The 23,791-nt window shown below is 46.9% G+C and overlaps 1 protein-coding gene across 2 annotated transcripts in view; it reads left to right on the top strand.

The window, feature by feature from the left end:
- Positions 1-789: 789 nt before the first annotated feature.
- LIN7A (lin-7 homolog A, crumbs cell polarity complex component) overlaps positions 790-23,791 on the top strand; it is a 259,197-nt gene continuing 236,195 nt past the window's right edge. Inside the window, exon 1 of one of the 2 annotated variants that reach the window (XM_063927715.1) lies at positions 790-899. The gene's annotated coding sequence lies outside the window, so the exon portion shown is untranslated. The remainder of the gene's footprint in view (positions 900-23,791) is intronic. The other variant, XM_063927711.1, reaches the window with a different exon arrangement.

Raw genomic sequence — 23,791 nt, forward strand, 5'->3', positions numbered from 1 at the left:
GACATGTGTATCTGGCACTTGGGGGCAATGTATATCTGACACAGTGGGGGCATCTGTGTATCTGGCACTGTGAGGCAATGTATATCTGGCACTGGGGGGACATGTGTATCTGGCACTGGGGGCAATGTATATCTGACACAGTCGGGGCATTTGTGTATCTGGCACAGTGAGGCAATGTGTATTTGGCACTGTGGGACAATGTATATCTGGCACTGTGGGACAATGTATATCTGGCACTGTGGGGCAACGTGTATCTGGCACTATTGGGGTCATATATGTATCTGCCCCTCCCCCCATATGTGTACCACGCCCAATTTTATTGGCCACGCCCCATGTGGCATTTGGCCACACCCATTTTTTGGCGAAGGCGCACGCACACAGTACCTATAAGACATTTTTCCTACTTTCACCACTGTGGCACATACATCCTCTAATGACACTGCGATACTGTTACATCCTGCAGAGGAGCTGGAACACTGAACAACTGCATAGCAGCCTTCACACTTGGGAGTTTAATTCAAGAGCTCAGTTTGCTTTGAAAGCAGTGGTGGTGGGGAATGGCAAGAGAAGCAGGGAGCTATGTTATTGGCTAGCAGGAGACAATAATGTGGTCTGTTTGACCAGTGCCGTTTCTAGCGGCGGGTGAGCCGTGCAACCGCACGGGGCGCCCGCCGCGGCACTTCGTGACTACTCCTCTCCTCCCTCTCTCTCCCCCCGAGCGCTCCTGCTCGGGGGGCGGGGCTTCGCGGAATGACGTCACGACGCAAACGCGTCATTCCGCGAAGCCCCGCCCCCCGAGCAGGAGCGCTCGGGTGGAAGAGAGAGGGAGGAGAGGACTGGAGAAGATAACCATCGACGGAGGAGGCGGCCGGCGCGCGGGACCCGAAGAGCGGCAAGTTGTAAGTATTCTCTTTCTCTCTCTCTCTCTCTCCCTCCACACTTGACACCTGCCGCACTGTGTAAAATGGGGATACCTGCCGCACTGTGTAAAATAGGGATACCTGCCGCACTGTGTAAAATGGGTGCACATGCCGCACTGTGTAAAATGGGGGCACCTGCCGCACTGTATAAAATGGGGATACCTGCTGCACTGTGTAAAATGGGGATACCTGCCGCACTGTGTAAAATGGGGGCACCTGCCGCACTGTGTAAAATGGGGATACCTGCTGCACTGTGTAAAATGGGGGCACCTGCCGCACTGTATAAAATGGGGATACCTGCTGCACTGTGTAAAATGGGGACACCTGCCGCACTGTGTAAAATGGGGGCACCTGCCGCACTGTGTAAAATGGGGACACCTGCCGCACTGTGTAAAATGGGGATACCTGCCGCACTGTGTAAAATGGGGATACCTGCCGCACTGTATAAAATGGGGATACCTGCCGCACTGTATAAAATGGGAATACCTGCCGCACTGTGTAAAATGGGGGCACCTTCCGCACTGTGTAAAATGGGGATACCTGCCGCACTGTGTAAAATGGGGGCACCTGCCGCACTGTATAAAATGGGGACACCTGCCGCACTGTGTAAAATGGGGATACCTGCCGCACTGTGTAAAATGGGGATACCTGCCGCACTGTGTAAAATGGGGATACCTTCCGCACTGTATAAAATGGGGATACCTGCCGCACTGTATAAAATGGGGATACCTGCCGCACTGTGTAAAATGGGGGCACCTGCCGCACTGTATAAAATGGGGATACCTGCCGCACTGTGTAAAATGGGGATATCTACCGCACTGTGTAAAATGGGGACACATGCCTGCGTACTGTGTAAAATGGGGATACCTGCCGCACTGTGTAAAATGGGGGCACGTGCCTGCGTACTGTGTAAAATGGGGGCACGTGCCTGCGTACTGTGTAAAATGGGGACACCTGCCTGCGTACTGTGTAAAATGGGGATATCTGCTTACCGTACTGTGTAAAATGGGGACACCTGCCTGCCGCACTTTGTTAAATGGGGACACCTGCCTGCCGCACTTTGTAAATGGGGACACCTGCCTGCCGCGCTGTGTAATATGGGGACACTTGCCTGGTGTAATGTGTAAAAAGGGGACTTTTTTATTTTTATTTTTTTTCCCTGTGGTGGGTGTGATATCAGACGAGGCCACGCCCACTGAAATGAGACCACGCCATTTTAATCAGGCCACACAGCCTTGTCGGGAGCGCGCGCGCATGCTTTTTTTCTGGCTATATGGGGGGGGACGCAATTTTTTTTATACCAATGGGGGGGGGGGGGGGGCGCATTTTGAAATCTCGCACTGGGAGCCAAATTGTCTAGAAACGGCCCTGTGTTTGACACCAAGCTGGGGGAGACACTATAATGTAGGATATGGGGTGAGGGTACGGTTGCACAATACAAGTGTGCAATCCTAAAACGTCTGGATTATTTAATCAGACCCTGGTAAAAGTTAAACATTCAAAGTAAATAATAATAGTGGTTTATGATTTTCATCAAGACTTGCACTTTGAGCCTAATTCAGACCTGATCTCTGTGCTGCAAATTTGCAGAGGTCTGCGATCAGATAGCTGCCGCCCAGGGAGAGTGAAAACCCGCCCCGTGCAAGTGTGCGAATGCATGTGTCCGCTGTGCAAAAATACCACCACACAGCGGACAGCTGCAAATCCGTTTGCAATTCACCATCACCATCAAATGTTTTTTTACCAGTCTGTGCAGTCTGTGCGTAGCCCAAGACTTACTCCTACAGTGCAATACAAACAGGCTGTTTGGGGCCAGAGCTGACGTCACACATCCTCGCTGGAAACGCTTAGGAACACCTGCATTTTTCCTGACACTCCCTAAAAACAGCCAGTTACCACCAAACGCCCGCTTCCCGTCAATCACCTTGCGAACGCCTTGCAATCGAAATTTTCGCACCATCCTGTCTATAGGTGCCTACCTTGCTGCACCCTTCTCCGGGAAGCTGCAGCGTGGTAGGCCATTCCAGGAGGGTGGGCAAGTATGATCCTGTCGCTGTTTGTCGACGTGCCTGCGCATTGCGGTGCATACACATGCGCAGTCATTCGATAATCGTCCGCTGTGCGAATTCACACAACAAAGCTCAGGTCTGAATCGGGCCCTTTATTCACTAGCATGCAAATGATTGTGGTTGGAGAAAATATCCCAGTGTTTGCAGATATATATTATAGTGGCTGTCTGAGCCTGCCTACCTGCACAGAATATAAATTGGGAAACATATTTTAAAGATGTCAGAAATGCATTGGCTGTTAAAGATTAAACTAAACATGTAAAAAGAAGTACTTTTAAACTCAAATACTAAATCAGGAAAGAGTGACAGCATTGCTAATATAATCTGATTAAATATTTTGATCATATTAGTGGCTAATAGTATGTACATATCCCACTCAGTGCTTGCATATAATTTATTTTATGCTCATGTTTCACTGATTTGATTTCAGTTTCATTCTTAGTTTGAAATGTTCTTCTACTTGAACATCAAATTAAATTAAATTACAATAAAATATGGAACATGTAGATGAAATGGACACTGGTAATGTCACGCCAGTGAGAAGGTTTATTACGCTTAAATCTCTCCTTTTCTTTTCATGGGAAGCAGCAAATAATAAGATTTTACTTACCGATAAATCTATTTCTCGGAGTCCGTAGTGGATGCTGGGGTTCCTGAAAGGACCATGGGGAATAGCGGCTCCGCAGGAGACAGGGCACAAAAAGTAAAGCTTTTCCGATCAGGTGGTGTGCACTGGCTCCTCCCCCTATGACCCTCCTCCAGACTCCAGTTAGGTACTGTGCCCGGACGAGCGTACACAATAAGGGAGGATTTTGAATCCCGGGTAAGACTCATACCAGCCACACCAATCACACCGTACAACTTGTGATCTAAACCCAGTTAACAGTATGATAACAGCGGAGCCTCTGAAAGATGGCTTCCTTTAACAATAACCCGAATTAGTTAACAATAACTATGTACAACTTATGCAGATAATCCGCACTTGGGATGGGCGCCCAGCATCCACTACGGACTCCGAGAAATAGATTTATCGGTAAGTAAAATCTTATTTTCTCTATCGTCCTAGTGGATGCTGGGGTTCCTGAAAGGACCATGGGGATTATACCAAAGCTCCCAAACGGGCGGGAGAGTGCGGATGACTCTGTAGCACCGAATGAGAGAACTCCAGGTCCTCCTTAGCCAGAGTATCAAATTTGTAAAATTTTACAAACGTGTTCTCCCCTGACCACGTAGCTGCTCGGCAAAGTTGTAATGCCGAGACCCCTCGGGCAGCCGCCCAAGATGAGCCCACCTTCCTTGTGGAGTGGGCCTTTACAGATTTAGGCTGTGGCAAGCCTGCCACAGAATGTGCAAGTTGGATTGTGCTACAGATCCAACGAGCAATCGTCTGCTTAGACGCAGGAGCACCCATCTTGTTGGGTGCATACAATATAAACAACGAGTCAGATTTTCTGACTCCAGCTGTCCTTGCAATATATATTTTTAATGCTCTGACAACGTCCAGTAACTTGGAGTCCTCCAAGTCACTTGTAGCCGCAGGCACTACAATAGGCTGGTTCAGATGAAATGCTGACACCACCTTAGGGAGAAAATGCGGACGAGTTCGCAGTTCTGCCCTGTCCGAATGGAAAATCAGATATGGGCTTTTGTAAGATAAAGCTGCCAATTCTGACACTCTCCTGGCAGAAGCCAGGGCTAGAAGCATGGTCACTTTCCATGTGAGATATTTCAAATCCACCTTTTTTAGTGGTTCAAACCAATGAGATTTTAGGAAGTCCAAAACCACATTTAGATCCCACGGTGCCACTGGAGGCACCACAGGAGGCTGTATATGCAGCACTCCCTTAACAAAGGTCTGGACTTCAGGGACTGAAGCCAATTCTTTTTGAAAGAAAATCGACAGGGCCGAAATTTGAACCTTAATAGATCCCAATTTGAGACCCATTGACAATCCTGATTGCAGGAAATGTAGGAATCGACCCAGTTGAAATTCCTCCGTCGGAGCACTCCGATCTTCGCACCACGCAACATATTTTCGCCAAATTCGGTGATAATGTTGCACGGTTACTTCCTTCCTTGCTTTAATCAAAGTAGGAATGACTTCTTCCGGCATGCCTCTTTCCTTTAGGATCCGGCGTTCAACCGCCATGCCGTCAAACGCAGCCGCGGTAAGTCTTGAAACAGACAGGGACCCTGCTGAAGCAAGTCCCTCCTTAGAGGTAGAGGCCACGGATCTTCCGTGATCATCTCTTGAAGTTCCGGGTACCAAGTCCTCCTTGGCCAATCCGGAACCACTAGTATCGTTCTTACGCCTCTTTGCCGTATAATTCTCAATACTTTTGGTATGAGAGGCAGAGGAGGAAACACATACACCGACTGGTACACCCAAGGCGTTACCAGCGCGTCCACAGCTATTGCCTGCGGATCTCTTGACCTGGCGCAATACCTGTCCAGTTTTTTGTTGAGGCGAGACGCCATCATGTCCACCATTGGTCTTTCCCAACGGGTTACCAGCATGTGGAAGACTTCTGGATGAAGTCCCCACTCTCCCGGGTGAAGATCGTGTCTGCTGAGGAAGTCTGCTTCCCAGTTGTCCACTCCCGGGATGAACACTGCTGACAGTGCTATCACATGATTCTCTGCCCAGCGAAGAATCCTTGCAGCTTCTGCCATTGCCCTCCTGCTTCTTGTGCCGCCCTGTCTGTTCACATGGGCGACTGCCGTGATGTTGTCCGACTGGATCAATACCGGTTTTCCCTGAAGCAGAGGTTCTGCCTGGTTTAGAGCATTGTATATTGCTCTTAGTTCCAGAATGTTTATGTGAAGAGACGTTTCCAGGCTCGTCCATACTCCCTGGAAGTTTCTTCCTTGTGTGACTGCTCCCCAGCCTCTCAGGCTGGCGTCCGTGGTCACCAGGATCCAATCCTGTATGCCGAATCTGCGGCCCTCCAATAGATGAGCACTCTGCAACCACCACAGAAGAGACACCCTTGTCCTTGGAGACAGGGTTATCCGTAGGTGCATCTGAAGATGCGACCCTGACCATTTGTCCAACAGATCCCTTTGGAAAATTCTTGCGTGGAATCTGCCGAATGGAATCGCTTCGTAAGAAGCCACCATTTTTCCCAGGACTCTTGTGCATTGATGTACAGACACCTTTCCTGGTTTTAGGAGGTTCCTGACAAGCTCGGATAACTCCTTGGCTTTTTCCTCCGGGAGAAAAACCTTTTTCTGAACCGTGTCCAGAATCATCCCTAGGAACAGCAGACGAGTTGTCGGCATTAACTGGGATTTTGGAATATTCAGAATCCACCCGTGCTGTTTTAGCACTTCTTGAGACAGTGCTAATCCCATCTCTAGCTGTTCTCTGGACCTCGCCCTTATTAGGAGATCGTCCAAGTATGGGATAATTAATACGCCTTTTCTTCGAAGAAGAATCATCATCTCGGCCATTACCTTTGTAAAGATCCGAGGTGCCGTGGACAATCCGAACGGCAGCGTCTGAAACTGATAGTGACAGTTTTGTACAACGAACCTGAGGTACCCCTGGTGTGAGGGGTAAATTGGAACGTGGAGATACGCATCCTTGATGTCCAAGGATACCATAAAGTTCCCCTCTTCCAGGTTCGCTATCACTGCTCTGAGTGACTCCATTTTGAACTTGAACTTCTTTATGTACAGGTTCAAGGACTTCAGATTTAGAATAGGCCTTACCGAGCCATCCGGCTTCGGTACCACAAAAAGAGTGGAATAATACCCCTTCCCTTGTTGCAGAAGAGGTACCTTGACTATCACCTGCTGAGAGTACAGCTTGTGAATGGCTTCCAACACCGTCTCCCTTTCGGAGGGGGACGTTGGTAAAGCAGACCTCAGGAAACGGCGAGGTGGATCTGTCTCTAATTCCAACCTGTATCCCTGAGATATTATCTGCAGGATCCAGGGATCTACTTGCGAGTGAGCCCACTGCGCGCTGTAATTTTTGAGACGACCGCCCACCGTCCCCGAGTCCGCTTGAGAAGCCCCAGCGTCATGCTGAGGCTTTTGTAGAAGCCGGGGAGGGCTTCTGATCCTGGGAAGGAGCTGCGTGTTGCTGTCTCTTCCCTCGACCTTTGCCTCGTGGCAAATATGAATAGCCCTTTGCTCTCTTATTTTTAAAGGAACGAAAGGGCTGCGGTTGAAAAGTCGGTGCCTTTTTCTGTTGGGGAGTGACTTGAGGTAGAAAGGTGGATTTCCCGGCTGTAGCCGTGGCCACCAAATCTGATAGACCGACTCCAAATAACTCCTCCCCCTTATACGGCAAAACTTCCATATGCCGTTTTGAATCCGCATCGCCTGTCCACTGTCGCGTCCATAAAGCTCTTCTGGCCGAAATGGACATAGCACTTACCCGTGATGCCAGTGTGCATATATCCCTCTGTGCATCACGCATATAAAGAAATGCATCCTTTATTTGTTCTAACGACAGTAGAATATTGTCCCTGTCCAGGGTATCAATATTTTCAATCAGGGATTCTGACCAAACTACCCCCGCACTGCCCATCCAGGCAGTTGCTACAGCTGGTCGTAGTATAACACCTGCATGTGTGTATATACTTTTTTGGATATTTTCCATCCTCCTATCTGATGGATCTTTAAGTGCGGCCGTCTCAGGAGAGGGTAACGCCACTTGTTTAGATAAGCGTGTTAGCGCCTTGTCCACCCTAGGAGGTGTTTCCCAGCGCTCCCTAACCTCTGGCGGGAAAGGGTATAATGCCAATAATTTCTTTGAAATTATCAGCTTTTTATCAGGGGCAACCCACGCTTCATTACACACGTCATTTAGTTCTTCTGATTCAGGAAAAACTATAGGTAGTTTTTTCATACCCCACATAATACCCTGTTTAGTGGTACCTGTAGTATCAGCTAAATGTAACGCCTCCTTCATTGCCAAAATCATATAACGTGTGGCCCTACTGGAAAATACGGTTGATTCGTCACCGTCACCACTGGAGTCATCGCCTGTGTCTGGGTCTGTGTCGACCGACTGAGGCAAAGGGCGTTTCACAGCCCTTGACGGTGTTTGAGTCGCCTGGACAGGCACTAATTGATTGTCCGGCCGTCTCATGTCGTCAAACGACTGCTTTAGCGTGTTGACACTATCCCGTAGTTCCATAAATAAAGGCATCCATTCTGGTGTCGACCCCCTAGGAGGTGACATCCCCATATTTGGCAATTGCTCCGCCTCCACACCAATATCGTCCTCATACATGTCGACACACACGTACCGACACACAGCAGACACACAGGGAATGCTCCTAATGAAGACAGGACCCACTAGCCCTTTGGGGAGACAGAGGGAGAGTTTGCCAGCACACACCAAAAGCGCTATATATATATCAGGGATAGCCTTATAATAAGTGCTCCCCTATAGCTGCTTTGTTATATAAAAATATCGCCATAAATTTGCCCCCCCTCTCTGTTTTACCCTGTTTCTGTAGTGCAGTGCAGGGGAGAGACCTGGGAGCCGTCCTGACCAGCGGAGCTGTGAGAGGAAATGGCGCCGTGTGCTGAGGAGATAGGCCCCGCCCCTTTTCCGGCGGGCTCGTCTCCCGCTATTTTGAGAAATCAGGCAGGGGTTAAATATCTCCATATAGCCTCTAGGGCTATATGTGAGGTATTTTTAGCCTTTATAGGTACTCATTTTGCCTCCCAGGGCGCCCCCCTCCCAGCGCCCTGCACCCTCAGTGACTGCCGTGTGAAGTGTGCTGAGAGGAAAATGGCGCACAGCTGCAGTGCTGTGCGCTACCTTTAGAAGACTGCAGGAGTCTTCAGCCGCCGATTCTGGACCTCTTCTGTCTTCAGCATCTGCAAGGGGGCCGGCGGCGCGGCTCCGGTGACCATCCAGGCTGTACCTGTGATCGTCCCTCTGGAGCTTGATGTCCAGTAGCCAAGAAGCCAATCCATCCTGCACGCAGGTGAGTTGACTCCTTCTCCCCTCAGTCCCTCGCTGCAGTGATCCTGTTGCCAGCAGGAATCACTGTAACATAAAAAACCTAGCTAAACTTTCTCTAAGCAGCTCTTTAGGAGAGCCACCTAGATTGCACCCTTCTCGGCCGGGCACAAAAATCTAACTGGAGTCTGGAGGAGGGTCATAGGGGGAGGAGCCAGTGCACACCACCTGATCGGAAAAGCTTTACTTTTTGTGCCCTGTCTCCTGCGGAGCCGCTATTCCCCATGGTCCTTTCAGGAACCCCAGCATCCACTAGGACGATAGAGAAACTACATTAATTTTAAAGTGTTTCTCCACACACCATTTTAAAATCAACCCCTAGCTGCCTATACTCTTAAAACGTCTACCCGTGAGTTCTCTATGCACCTCACTGAGTGGAAGCCAGGCTTTTACAAAGTTCACCCTGAATTACAATTCACTGGACCTAATTCAGCTGATCTGCAAAGATCGCTATGAAGCCATTTCTGTACATCAGCGCATGCGCGAGGTCTTAAACTGCGTTTTCTTCAGAACGCAGTTTAAGACCTGGAGGGGGCGGGAACAGGTCGACGCTATGTTTTCTGGGCATCGATGCTCTATGGGCATCGATGCTCTGTGTCCTCACTGTTGGGTGGGTGGATTGCTGCGGCTGCGTGACGTCACGCTGCAACCCAAAAGATGGCGGCCCTCCGACTGCCTATGCAGCTATGCTGCGTTGGCAGGGGGCTACCTTAATCATGCGAGCGCATTGCTGTATAGTGATGCACTCGCATGTTAGTGGGGGGGGAGGCAGGACCTGGCATGCGGGGCGGCCTTGCCCTGTGCTGGGCAGCCCCTCCGCATGTCTCTTGTAGTTTTGCAGTCTTTCGCAAAACTACAACTCAGGCTGAATTAGGCCCTATATGCCAAGCCATATGCAGGGTAGTGGGGCAGCAAATCTGTATTTCAATGTGCACCTCCTATGCTAGCTTCCACACAATGGGCTGCATTGCGAATATAGGTACAGGAATACCTGTGAGTAAAAAGGAGGGGTGTGGTATATTTTTAGACATTGACATTCAGAATGTCTATATGTACAAACGTTGACATGTCAAATAGAGACACTGACGTAAAGTTGATATTGTGAATGTTTACATTCGGCGTGTATACAATGGGATTTTCCATTAACTCTCAGTCTAAGCCTATCCCTAATCACAGTCTAACCCTAATTTAACTCTAACCCTAATTCTTATTGATGTCGAACCCTAAAGATACAATGGTGCATCGACATTCTATCTGGCAGTGTTGACATTAAGATCATGTCGACATTATGATGTTGACATTCTGACTTACTGCATACCCTCATGTAGCATTGGATGTATTTTAAACTAAAAACATAGGTGTAAATGTGTATGGTAAAAATAAAGCATTTGTGTAAGACGCAGACTTGTTTCTTGTGCACAGTGTGTATACTCAAATAGAGCTTCCAGCATTAGATCCATCAGGCTCAGTCTAATGATGATAACTGTCATCTGTATAGCTCTTCCAATAGAACACTGGTGCTGCAAGCCAAGACTGGTATTGGTAAAATGGTGTGTGGGGTTGGGAATGTCAATATCGGCACTAGCTCTTCCCACATCATACCTGCTTTATGGGTGGGATGCCGGGGTAATTATCAACATGAAAGTAAAAGTAAAGCAGTTTTGACATGGAGCACTACTGGTCCCAGCCAGCTCTGGCTGCTTTAAAGTGGTTGGGTATGCTAACACTGGGATCCGGTCTCTTGGTCGACAGTAGCTAGGTCGACAGTAACTAGGTCGACCACTATTGGTCGACAGTAACTAGGCTGACAGGTCAAAAGGTCGACATGAGTTTTTTACAATTTATTTCTTTTTTTTTACTTTTTCATACTTAAGGATCCATGAGGGTCATTCCGAGTTGTTCACTCGTTGCCGATTTTCGCAATGGAGCGATTAAGGCAAAAATGCGCATGCGCATGGTACGCAGTGCGCATGCGCTAAGTATTTTAGCACAAAACTTAGTAGATTTACTCACGTCCGAACGAAGAATTTTCATCGTTGAAGTGATAGAAGTGTGATTGACAGGAAGTGGGTGTTTCTGGGCGGAAACTGACCGTTTTCTGGGAGTGTGCGGAAAAACGCAGGCGTGCCAGGATAAAACGCGGGAGTGGCTGGAGAAACGGGGGAGTGGCTGGAGAAACGGGGGAGTGGCTGGCCAAACGCAGGGCGTGTTTGTGACATCAAACCAGGAACGAAATGGGCTGAGCTGATCGCAGTGTAGGAGTAAGTCTCGAGCTACTCAGAAACTGCTAAGAATTTTCTACTCGCAATTCTGCTAATCTTTCGTTCGCTATTTTGCTAAGCTAAGATATACTCTCAGAGTGCAGCGGCCTAGCGTGTGTAATGCTGCTAAAAGCAGCTAGCAAGCGAACACCTCGGAATGACTCCCTATGTGCACTATGATTGGGAATAGTAACCTGTGCAGAGCGCAGCGGTAGTGGAGCGAGTTACCTTGCCCGAAGCATGTGAGTGGACACGGTGCACTAATTGGGGTTCCCGGTCACTGTACGGAGAAAACGACACCAAAAAAAATAAAAAAACTCATGTCGATCTAATGACCTGTCGACCTAGAGACCCTGTTGACAAATAGTGGTCGACCTAGACACTGTCGACCTAGTTACTGTCGACCTTCCATACCGTAACCGCTAACACTTGTAGTACTATAACATTTTCAGCTTGCCGAGACCTGTTCACTTTGGTAAATTGCTTAAACATCCTAGTGATATTTGGTGGACCCCCTTTATTCAAGTAAACCTTAGTTACCTCTTATACCAGTAAATAAAGACACGGAGACTTGATTTTGGCAGAAAAATTGCTAGCTATTTATTTGACCCTAACCATAGCAAAACCTGTAATTGGAAAACGTTTGTTAAGATGCCGAATCAGCCGGCATAATGGTGGCAGAAAAAAGAACGGCTCTATTAAACTATTGGTAAACTTAAAATGGTAAACTGACCGAAACCGTCCAGCACCCTATCAAAATCGGTAATAGGTGTCAACACAACCCCCACAGTGACTTCCCACCGCTCCTGGGTGCCCTGCCGCTGCCTCCCGGATGGGTGGTCGAGCGGCCATTAAGTCGATGGAGGTGAGTGCACCTAAACCATATAGCACTGAAACTTACTACCTATAAAAAACCATACAACTAACAAACTGCCGTTCTTTTCCGCCGATAAATAGCCAACGAATAAAACCAGCTAAACAATTAGACGCCAATGCACTCCGTGTCAAAACACAACCTCTACCCATGGGGCGGGAGGGCGGGAAGGCAAATCACTATCAAAGAGACCCAAAATGGCCACTCCTGGCCTATATATATCCTAACCCTCCCCTTTTCCTTAGGGCTGTACTTCCTCACAGTCAGGTCCACCCCTCACAGGATGTTTAACTCATTCCTCTCCTATGCAGTCAATTCTCTCTCCGAAATAAACTGTGACGACACAGCCTGCACATCATGTCGCACAGTGTTCAAAGACAAACAGTTACTTTCCTAGCCGTGGTCCTACCCATGGGCTCCACTAATTGATAGTATGATATTAGTTATATCCTGGGCAATATTGTATTGTGTCGTGTTGGTATTATATTGCATAGTTATATTTTATCTGTTATACTGGGATTATGTAGTTTATTTGGTTATACTGTGTTTAATTTGTGTAATTGGTAATAGGAATAATTATATGTCAGAGGATTTCAAAGACAAATAGCAGCTGGAATCCCTTGTCTGCTACAAAGAGACAGTGCCATAACTAGGCATTTTAGCGCTGTGTGCAAGAAACGGCATTGGCGCCCTCCATGCAAGATCGGGGCAGTGCGTGCCGCAGGTGCGTGAAAAATATATAGGGGCGTGGCTTCATGGGTAAGGGGTGTGGCCACAAAATAATACCAATTCATACTACGGTGCACAGTAGTCTCCATTATTTAAATTACGTTGCACAGTAGTGCCACTACACCAGGTAGAGCCCTCTTTTACACATTACGGCAGCCAGTCCCCTTTTTTACACATTACGGCAGACAGCGTCCTCTTTTTACACATTACAGCAGCCAGTCCGCCTTTTTACACATTACGGCAGACAGCGTCTAATTTTTACACATTACGGCAGACGGCGTCCGCTTTTTATACATTACGGCAGACAGCGCCTCCTTCTTACACATTACGGCAGACAGCGTCCCCTTTTTACACTATACAGCAGATAGATAGATAGATAGATAGATAGATAGATAGGTACCATCTCTCCCCGTTGGTTTAGGCTACTCGGTGCAGGCTTCGTGCAGCAGATCCCGGCCAGGGGAGGAGGAGGAGGGAGGGGGACTGGAGCTGCAGCAGTGCTATGTAATTGGTAGAGGCACCGCTGCAGCTGTCCCTCTGCTTCCGCATTGGCTGTCCGACACCGCTGTGAATGCTGGGATAAGGGAAGCGCATCCCAGCATTCACAGCAGCGCCGAGCAGCCAATGCGGAAGGAGAGGGACTGTTGCAGCGGCGCCACTACCAATTACATAGCACTGCTGCAGCTCCAGTCCCCCTCCCTCCTCCTCCTCCTCCCCTGCCTCTGGAGCTACTCCTCTCCTCTTCTCAAGCGCGGTGCACACAGCACAGCAGAGGCGGCTTGTAATGAGACAATTTGACTCATTACAAGCCGCTGGCCGTTGCGCCCTCAGGGCGACTACGCTGTGTGCCAGGCACACCTGACACACACGTAGTTACGGCTCTGCAAAGAGATTACTACTGATGGAGACTTGACACTCTGATATCTGGAGAAAGGATAACTTGGGGCCTAATTCAGACCTGATTGCTGCTGTGCAGTTTTGCAGAGGTCTGCGATCAGATAGTTGCCGCCCATAGAGAGTGAAAATCCGCCCCGTGCAAGTGTGCAAATACATGTGTACAGATTGCAAATACTTCGCCAGACAGCGGACATCTGCAAATCTGTTCGCAACTCACTCACCATCAAATTATTTTTCCAGTCTGTGCGTAACCCAGGAATTACTCCTACAGTGTGATACAAACAGGCTGATCGTGGCCGGAGAAGACGTCACACACCTGCCTTGAAAATGCTTGGGCACGCCTGCGTTTTTTCTGACACTCCAAGAAAACGGCCATTTACCACCCACAAACGTGCGGTGAATACACATGCGCAGTCATTTGATAATCCGCCGCTGTGCGATTTTGCTGAGCGATTTCGCACAACAGCAATCAGGTCTGAATCGGGCCCTTTAATTATCATCTGTTGTTCTCTCCTAGACATGTGCAGACATGTGGCAGGGCATTAGCAGGTTTTAACCTGCAATGGATCTGACCTTTCTCCCTGCCATCTTCAGCTCCTTACTCTGCAGCTCCAATAACCAAAGAGCACCACACCTTGGACAGCCCTGTAACTCAGGTCTACCCTTTTAAAAAAGCGGTGTGTTTTTTGTCTGGGGTGAGAGATATGCACAGAAGTTTAGAGAGTAAGAGGGACTTCTAAAGTGCAGGCGCTGACTAGGCATCGTGGTATCATCAGTGGTGAGAATTCGTGGTGAGTGGCGCTGTGTGAGCTGGTATCCCAGACCAGGGGACACAGAACCATGACCAGCATGTAACATCAGGAGACCGCAGGCATCTATAATCTTATACTACTGTGGGGAATTAGTAAGTAAGATACCATCCTGGCTTGCAATTGTTACTGTTATTGTGTACTGTGTGCATATTTACAATAAAGAGCATTTGCCATTTTATTAAACTATTTACCTAGGTGATCAGAGAATCCGTATCCTCACAAATGATGGCAAGCAGTGGAGTCACTCAGTCCCAGTTTACCCTAAGAAAGGTTTTGAGAGGTGTCAGCGGAGGGCACCTAAGAACCTTGTAACCAGTTTGGCACACAGTAGCCAGGTAGCTTGCTGGAAAGTTGTTGCGAGAAATGTCACAGTGAATTTGTAATGTCAGCAGTATGGAGGCAGAAACCTGAAAAAGCTTAAAAAAATCTGAAGACACGATCCCTGCATGTCAGCTATCAAGCGAGAGGCATTTAGTTTAAGGCATAGGTTCTCAAACTCGGTCCTCAGGACGCCACACTGTGCATGTTTTCCAGGTCTCCTCACAGAATCACAAGTGAAATAATTAGCTACACCTGTGGACCTTTTAAAATGTGTCAGTGAGTAACTAATACACCTGTGCACCTGCTGGGTTACTTGCAAAACATGCACTGTGTGGGGTCCTGAGGACTGAGTTTGAGAACCTGTGGTTTAAGGCAATGGATGAAAAGGGATCCCCAATTGCAAAATTGGTGCTATGGGATCGAGAACACCCTTATAATGAGGAGGCGGACTCTGAGGAGGGGGAGGAGGAGGAACAAGTGACAGAATGGTTGAGACCTGCAGCCAGGACATTCGATGCCAATAACCGCAGAGAGACCGGAGGATTAGAGGTGGGATCCCGAGGGTTAGCACAACCCTGTCTGGAAGCCCTTGGAGAGGAGAAGGTTGGAGAAAAGTTTGAATGGACACCGGAGGTATTAAAGGCCCGTCAGAAGCACTGGGAGATGGCGCAATACCCAATGATCGGATGCGGGTAATAAAGGAGTTGCTGGGACTACCAGACAACAATCCTACAGTGCGAACTCTTGCACCAGCAGTTCCCTTTTTACACATTATGGCAGGCAGTCCCCTTTTTACACATTATGGCAGGCAGAGTCCCCTTTTACACATTACGGCATGCAGAGTCCCCTTTTACACATTACGGCAGGTAGAGTCCCCCTTTTACACATTACGGCAGGTAGAGTCCCCCTTTTACACATTACGGCAGGTAGATTCCCCCTTTTACACATTACGGCAGGTATATGCGTTGTGTGCCACCTAGTTATGGCCCTAGATAGATAGATAGATAGATAGATAGATAGACAGACAGACAGACAGACAGACAGTAGGTAGATAGATAGTTAGTTACTTACTTACTGGCTGTATCTCCAGTGGCTCAGGCTCCTCAATGCAGCTGCTGGAAGCTCGCGTCTGTCCTTCCAGCATTCACAGCGGCAGCAGCCAGCCAACATGGATGGAGATGGACAGCTGGCGCCGAGACCAATTACACTGTGCTGCTGCGGCTCCAGAGTCCACCTCCCTCCTCCACTGCCCCCGGAGCTGCTCCTTTCTTTGCTCCGGCGGCAGCACACAGCACAGGCAGCTTGTAATGAGTCAGTCTGACTCAGTACAATGCCGCAGACTTTTGGCCCCGCTGTGGTGGTGGCACAAAAGGGATATGGGCAGTTGCGCCCATAGGGTGACTGCGCTGTTTGCCAGGTGCTGCTGGCACACAAGTAGTTACGGCACTGCTCCTCTGTAAAACACAAGCACTTGTACTCCATGGGCCGTATGTAATGGAGTGCGAGACGGCCAGAGTTTCGAGGTTCCGGCTAAATGTGTACATTTTTTTAAAGCAGCAAACATTTACAAGACAAGATCAGGCTGGTTGTGCCTTGTAAATGTTTGCTGCTTTAAAAAAAAATTACTAGTTTGATCGGAATCTCGGAGCTCCGTCCGTCTCGCACTCCATTCCACCCACCTCCAATTTGCTTGTGCAAACTCCTGCCCATTTGTAAATCCTACTCTTCCAACGTATTGCCCCCCCATCCTTCCCCACCAGTACAACTTGTGGTGCATTTCTGCAAATCAAGGTGCATGACGTGCTTTATGCAGGATATAGCGCCTGATTCATGTAAAGCAAAAATAAAGCAAGTAACTAAGTATCTGGAACAAACCATGTTGCCATGCAAGGGGAGCAAATACATTTATATGTTTCTGTGCAGGGTAAATACTGGCTGCTTTTGCATGTAGCCCACCCAAATCTAACTCTCTCTGCACATGTTACATCTGCCCCACCTGCAGTGCAACATGGTTCAACTTCTGCATCATTGCTTGCTTTTTTGCAAACAGGAATTAGGCCTATTTCTTTAATTTGTAATTACTATAGCATATGTTTACATGCAACAGCAACAATTTAGCTATGAGTGAAACTGAAGTATTCAGTATGTAAGACTACTCCTTTACTCGGGACACTGTGGGAGAGATGATCTGCGCCTTATAATAACTAGAGCAGGAAAACTGTAGTGATGATGTCAATGGGATTACTGCCAAACTCAAAATAGGCTCCAGCTGTATGATAATAGCAATCTAATGCTTTTGCTAGGAAAATCAGGTATCCAATAACACATTTATACCCTTCCTGCATGTGAGCTACTGTAGGTTCCCTGAAGTTCCTAATGACATGAATTGACATTACCATTGAACCTACATTTGCCTGCATCCATAAGTTTTAATGTTCTATCTCCTAGATGTGGGGTAGCAATTACCATGAAGCCTATGGGTGGTATCCAATTAGCTGCAGTAATTTACCGCAGATTATTGGTTCACCGGGGGCTATCCAATTAGCCCCGATAAGCCATTCAGGAGCTACCGAGAGCAGATCCATGAGCTCCGATTGGCTCATGGACGGCTCTATTGTACGAATACTGCTGCGGCTCTGTCCCTTCATGGCTGCCTGCCCTGCCAGTGTGCAGGCAGCTGGACTGACCCCAGTCGATCCTAACTGCTGCCACCTGGGCCCCGTTGATGGCAGGTCTGCCCCCTGTGGCACTATTGCGGGTAATTGGATACCCCCTTTGACTTTGGTAATCAAAAATGTATCTTCTATGTAATTTTTTTTAGCAGGCATAACATGGATTTTTAATATAACTAGTTATGCGGTCAATCAAGCTGCAGCTAAGGGGGATCTAAGAGCTATCACGCAGGACCCGTATTACCATGCTCAGTTCCCCAAATCAGATTGGTAGGAATCAAGCCCAGAGAGCAATCACATACGCATTTGTTTTCAACATTGCTATTACTTGAGATGGAGTCTCAAATCCATGGGCGTGGAGACTGGGAGGTAACCTAAAGTGTTCTCAAAAAGAAGAGGTGTCATGGGCGTGTTATGGGAGTGTCATGGGCGTGTGTCAGCATGCTGCTGTGATCACATTCGCATACCTCCCAACTTTGAATTCTTCTGAGTCAGGACACGCGAGGCGTGGCCTCGGATGGGAGGGGCGTGGCTACGACAGAGTGTCACACAACGAGGACCCATTTTCCATCATTTTGAGGGCGTGCCCGGCGCTCCCTGAGCAGCTGGGCAGCCCCCGGCTCACTCCCCGCACTGAATAGATGCTGTGCGCACAGCATGTATTCAGAGATCACTCGCTGCTTTTCAGAGCAATGGGTTATCAAAGTCTCCCCCAACTGCCCCCCGCGGGACACTGTGACCCGCGGGAGGGACAGCTGGACAGTGGACAGTGTCCGAAAAGCGGGACTGTCCCGCTGAAATCGGGACAGTTGGAAGGTATGCATTCACAGTACTGCAGCCACAGTGGCCATATCTTAATAAAGTTACAAAAGAGACTGTGCTAGGCAGGGGCAGCTTGATGCGTCGATGTTGCAGCCAATGGTGAAGAGATCAGATCCACCAATGAGATAAGAAAAGTGGGCATTGCACAGAAGTACACAGCAGCAATACTGAATCTGGCATTTGCATATTTTGCACTTGAGAGTTTATAAGTAATCGCAGCTGCGCATGAAATTCCTGCACCTCTGAATCAGGCCAAATAAATAATACGAATAATAGAAAGATACAAATAAATGTTTCTGTCCACTACCCTGTGTGGTCTCAAAGCCTCTCCAGCTATGAGACTTTTCCCATGCTGCCATGGGTTACTACACTCCCCTCTCTTAAAAACGTATGTCTTTACAAAAGCTTTTACCTGCTGTACTTCCTCTGGCACTCCCCTGCCACTGCCCTAATCTCAGCCTTGCTCTTTTTGTTGCTTTGCCACTTCTGCATTAAAATGTAAATTGTCTCATGGGCAACGTCTTCCTTGCCATTTTTTATGTCTGCATATACAGTAGTTTAGGCATGTCAAACTCAAAATCCCAACTGGGTTGAATAATCAAGGTTTTAAAATAGGTACACACTGTCAGATTATTTTTGGTCAGCCCGACAATTGGACGATTTTTCGGGACATTGTAGGCACCAATATCTAAGCTACATACTATAATATTATTTTTTTAAAGTTACCAATTTTCTGCCACATCACACTGCATCTACATGTGTCTGCCAACAAGGAGGATGACAGTGCAGGAAAACATAGGAAATATGCTCAGATTATTGAGAATGCACACACACTGCTCGATATCGGGAAATTGTGGCCGAGAATTTTGGTTTGGAATGACAGATCGGAAAATCAATCGTTCGTGTGTGTGTGCAAGATTTTTCAGAATTATAGGGGAAATGCCGAAATGAACGTTTGTACACACTATACAATACCTTTAGTCATTCTCCCAATTATTGGCAAATCAGGCCAATAATTGTATAGTGTGTGCTTAGCTTAAGTCTTGTGTGGGCCGCAAGTAAAAGTAAGCGTTTTATATATATATATATATATATATATATATATATATATATATATATATATATATTAGAACACAATCTCCCTTATAGCGCTATATTAAAAAATATGTAAATAAGGATTTGTAGGCTGCCTTATTACACTAGGTTCTCTGCTAGTCAGAACCAAAACAAGCAACAAACACAACAATAGGGAAATTGGCGCCCTAGGGGAGGTATACTCCTGACCCCTCTTTTGTTAGTATCCCTTTCAATATATCTTACAGAGCATAAAATACACAGTGAGTTCCAATATACAGATTTTTTATTAAAACATTGCTAAAATATCAATAATGTCCTTATATCCTTAGATGCATTAACAGATGACAGCCTCCTCACATAACATGGAGGTTTAATTTCTCACAGATGAACAGATTGCGTCTTTCATGAGATCCACCTTCCAATGATACAGGTTGGAGGTTACATCAAAACATAATAGAATACCCAATGCGTTTCATCAGATAGACTTCATTAGGGGTGTATCTTCATCAAAAATGTGTGTTCCTAAGGCAATATTTCTAGACACTATTTTCCATCATTCAGGCCTCACGCAGTTGGAAAGGTAAGTATTGTTGCCTGATTGTGTCTACAAAAGGCTTGTGATACTTAGGACGTCACAATCGTGAGAAAGGTTCACAGAAAAACTCTGATTCATTCAATCATCTAGTGAAATGAGCAGTGCATCCAAGTATTTGTGGGACAGAAAAACAGGCCAATGTCATGATAATAGTACTATAGTAAGTATCAGGCTATTTATATTTGGCTATTTGTATGTTCATACAAATTGGTTAAATCACGGATTTAACCATTTTGTCTAAATGACAGGTTTTATCCATTTTACATTGTTTGTGAGCAAATGGTTGATTGTCATTTGCTCTCGTTCATTACCAGATTTCATTCCAATCAGCCAGATCTGGCAGATGACCTGCCAGATAATTATATATTGTATGCCCATGTTTACTTTGGGTTGTATCCTGCTTTCTTTGTATTGTAATTTGTATTTTTTTTGTTTTGTGCCCTGTATATGTTCTCTGTAAGGAAACATGGACCTCTTGTGGCACCCTATAAATAAAAGATAATAATAATAGTTTGTTGGTTGCAAAGAGGATTGCAGTATAAACATGAATGTTGGTATGAATGTTTCTAAACATGTGAATGGACATGATAGACATGATAGATTAGGTCAAAGTAGGGCAGCTTCAAATGAGACTGCAATACAACTAGACCTAAATTACATCCAAAAGATCAGAACAGTGTAAGCTTCCCCAAGAGGATGGCTTTTGTGTTGGATTTTTACCACTCTACAAATCTCATGCCATCTGTTCTCTGTGCCTTTAATACTTTTATTGCATTCTTGGATCTGACCCATAAAGGGAGCTTTGTATTTTAAAATATGATCTCTGCCACACCGCTCTCTCTTAATTTATCAGATATTCCCACTGACATCCATTGCCTTCATTATACACCATATTCATGGATAAGCATTGTAACAGTGAGCACAAAGTATTATTATGAACATATTCTTATTTCTACTTGAGACTTTTAGTTGTGCATTTTAAAATGATAAATTACTGACCAGCACATGGCATTTTTTCCCCTTATATTATGCTGGTAATTAGCCGTTATTACAGAACACACAGCAAATACTAAAGTGAGGGATAATGTATTTGCATCTTTGTTAGATTTGCAACAGAAAATGCAAAATAAAAAGTGATTTGTTTATTGGCATACAGTAAGCTGCCTAAACAGAAGGATAGTAAGGCAAAACCTTTGCTGCTTGCAGGTCACCCTTCTCCTACTTCATGTTTGGCAAATTATCCACGCAGCCTGTTACACCTGCACTTTGATACAATCTAATCATTCTTAGAATATTTTCAGAATGCATACCACAGGATATACCTTCTAAAGATCAGGCTTGTGGAGAAAAACACCCATTTCTGTCAAAGACTGCTTTCAATCCAGTTTATCTTGGTATGGTCAGAAAAAAGAAAAATCAGTCAGACACCCCAGCCCAGTCATTTTTTCTCTGCTATAGTAACAGAAGTGGAAACGGAGGAATAGATAGTAAAATAAGCTGAATAGCCTAAATTTTCTGTAAATCCTTAGCCCTGACTACCTGTCTTGGCTGCCAGCTGCAGTGTCTGCCTAGAGACACAAAACAACCCTAACCGGAAAAATAAATAAAAATAAAATAAATGTAAACAATATCAAACTATTTGCTCTTAAACCAATCGCCAGTGTATGAACTTAAATGACCCTTCTATACAACTATTACACACACACATATATATTAAGGCTCTGCGTACAAATCACTCCTGACTCCGGTCTGCTCAGTCAGGTGGCTCCTTTATTTATGCGAGAGATACATTGTGACACCACATTTTAAACATTCTGTGGCTACCTAACACTAGCTGAAACAATCAAACCTAGCTATCGTCCGACTCCGGCTGCCCGGAAGCCCCGCCCTGCAGATCCCACAATCCTTTTATCCCTTCCACACACCCCAGACCAATCACACCCATGTACTGCAGTTGTGTGTAGGACCCATCCTGCAAGTAACAGCAGGTCCTTGAACCTGTCTGCCCCTTTACTAAAGGAATTGATAGTAGCAGCAAATTTGTTAGCAGTTGGGCAAAACCATGTGCACTGCAGGAGGGGCAGATATAACATTTGCAGAGAGTTAGATTTGGGTGGGTTATTTTGTTTCTGTGCAGGGTAAATACTGGCTGCTTTATTTTTACACTGCAATTTAGATTTCAGTTTGAGCACACCACACCCAAATCTAACTCTCCTGTTATTTATTTATTTCCAGTTATTTATATAGCGCACACATATTCCGCAGCGCTTTACAGAGAATATTTACCCATTCACATCAGTCCCTGCCCCAGTGGAGCTTACAGTTTATATTCCCTATCGCATGTGCACACAGACACATTCACACTAGGGTTAATTAAGTTGGGAGCCAATTAACCTACCAGTATATTTTTGGATTGTGGGAGAAAACCGGAGCACCCGGAGGAAACCCACACAAGTACGGGGAGAATATACAAACTCCACACAGTTAGGGCCATGATGGGAATTGAACCCATGACCTCAATGCTAACCATTACACCATCCGTACGGTTCTGGACATATATACAGTATATATCTACATATACTGTGTATATTGTCCTCAAAGTGGTAAAACAGAAGAGGGGGTATGTAAATTTGATCCAACTCCCCACCGAAGCTTTAGCGATTTTCATAATATGTGTTTAATTTTAGGTGTCATGCACAATGTAGCAGGCTACACCTTTTGCCCAGCTCTCAAATGTCTTCCATGTGTCTCTTCTGCTTTCTTATGTTTCCTTATACCCCTTTCACACCGCACAAATAACTCGGTATTGACCCGGCATATTGTCGGGTCGACACGGGTTGGCGTGCAGGGTGAAAGGGGCATTGCCAAAATCGCGGGTCTCCTGACCCGGCAATTCAACCCGGGAATAAAGTAGTGTTATACCCGGGTTGAATACCGGGTCAGTGGCTGCGTAAACGGACTCCCGGGTCGATGCGACCCGTTTACTAGATAGGTAGAGGTGGCGCGGAGATGAGCTTATCTCCCAGCGCCGCCTCCACCTCCGCCCCTGCCGCCGGCTCTGCCCCCCCCCCCCCCCCGCTGCTATGGCAACTCGCCCGGCTTATTGCCGGGTCGGGAAAGCCTGCAGCAGCTGCCAATGCCGGATCCCACCCGGGAAGGACCCGCTTCCAATTCCCGGGTAGGATCCGGCATTGGCAGTGTGAAAGGGGTATAAGTCTGTCACTCTCCTCATGTGTCCATATCTCCATGCTAGATAACCCTCTTACTTACCTAAATACTCTCTTTTCTGCAGCGGGGTAACCTGGTATTCCACAGGGAATGACATCGGGGTGTAGAGTTGGATCTTGATCCGAGGCACCAACAGGCTAAAGCTTTGACTGTTCCAAGGATGCACTACACCGCCTCCTCTATAGCCCCGCCTCCAGGTACTGGAGCTCAGTTTGTAAGTTGGTGCCCGCAGTGCAGGTCACTAACAGGTGGGGCTGCGCTAGGCAGCCCTGAACAGAGCTTTTTAGAAGCCTGGTTCCCAGGTACATGCAGCGGAGACACACCAGTTTTTCAGGCACACCACCGCTGTTATTCTCCAGGATCGTTTGGCTGCACTAAAAGGGGGGAGGAAAGGTAAAGTGAGATCCGGTTGCGGTCCCAGGAGACGGACGTGCTGCTGGCGCGGACACTGTGTCGCACAGGGACCCCACTATATCCACCAGGGCATGGAGTACTGGTCGGATTTATTAAAATCTGTTTGCAAAA

The sequence above is a fragment of the Pseudophryne corroboree genome, chromosome 6 (genome assembly GCF_028390025.1).
Source record: "Pseudophryne corroboree isolate aPseCor3 chromosome 6, aPseCor3.hap2, whole genome shotgun sequence".
Taxonomy (NCBI): domain Eukaryota; kingdom Metazoa; phylum Chordata; class Amphibia; order Anura; family Myobatrachidae; genus Pseudophryne; species Pseudophryne corroboree.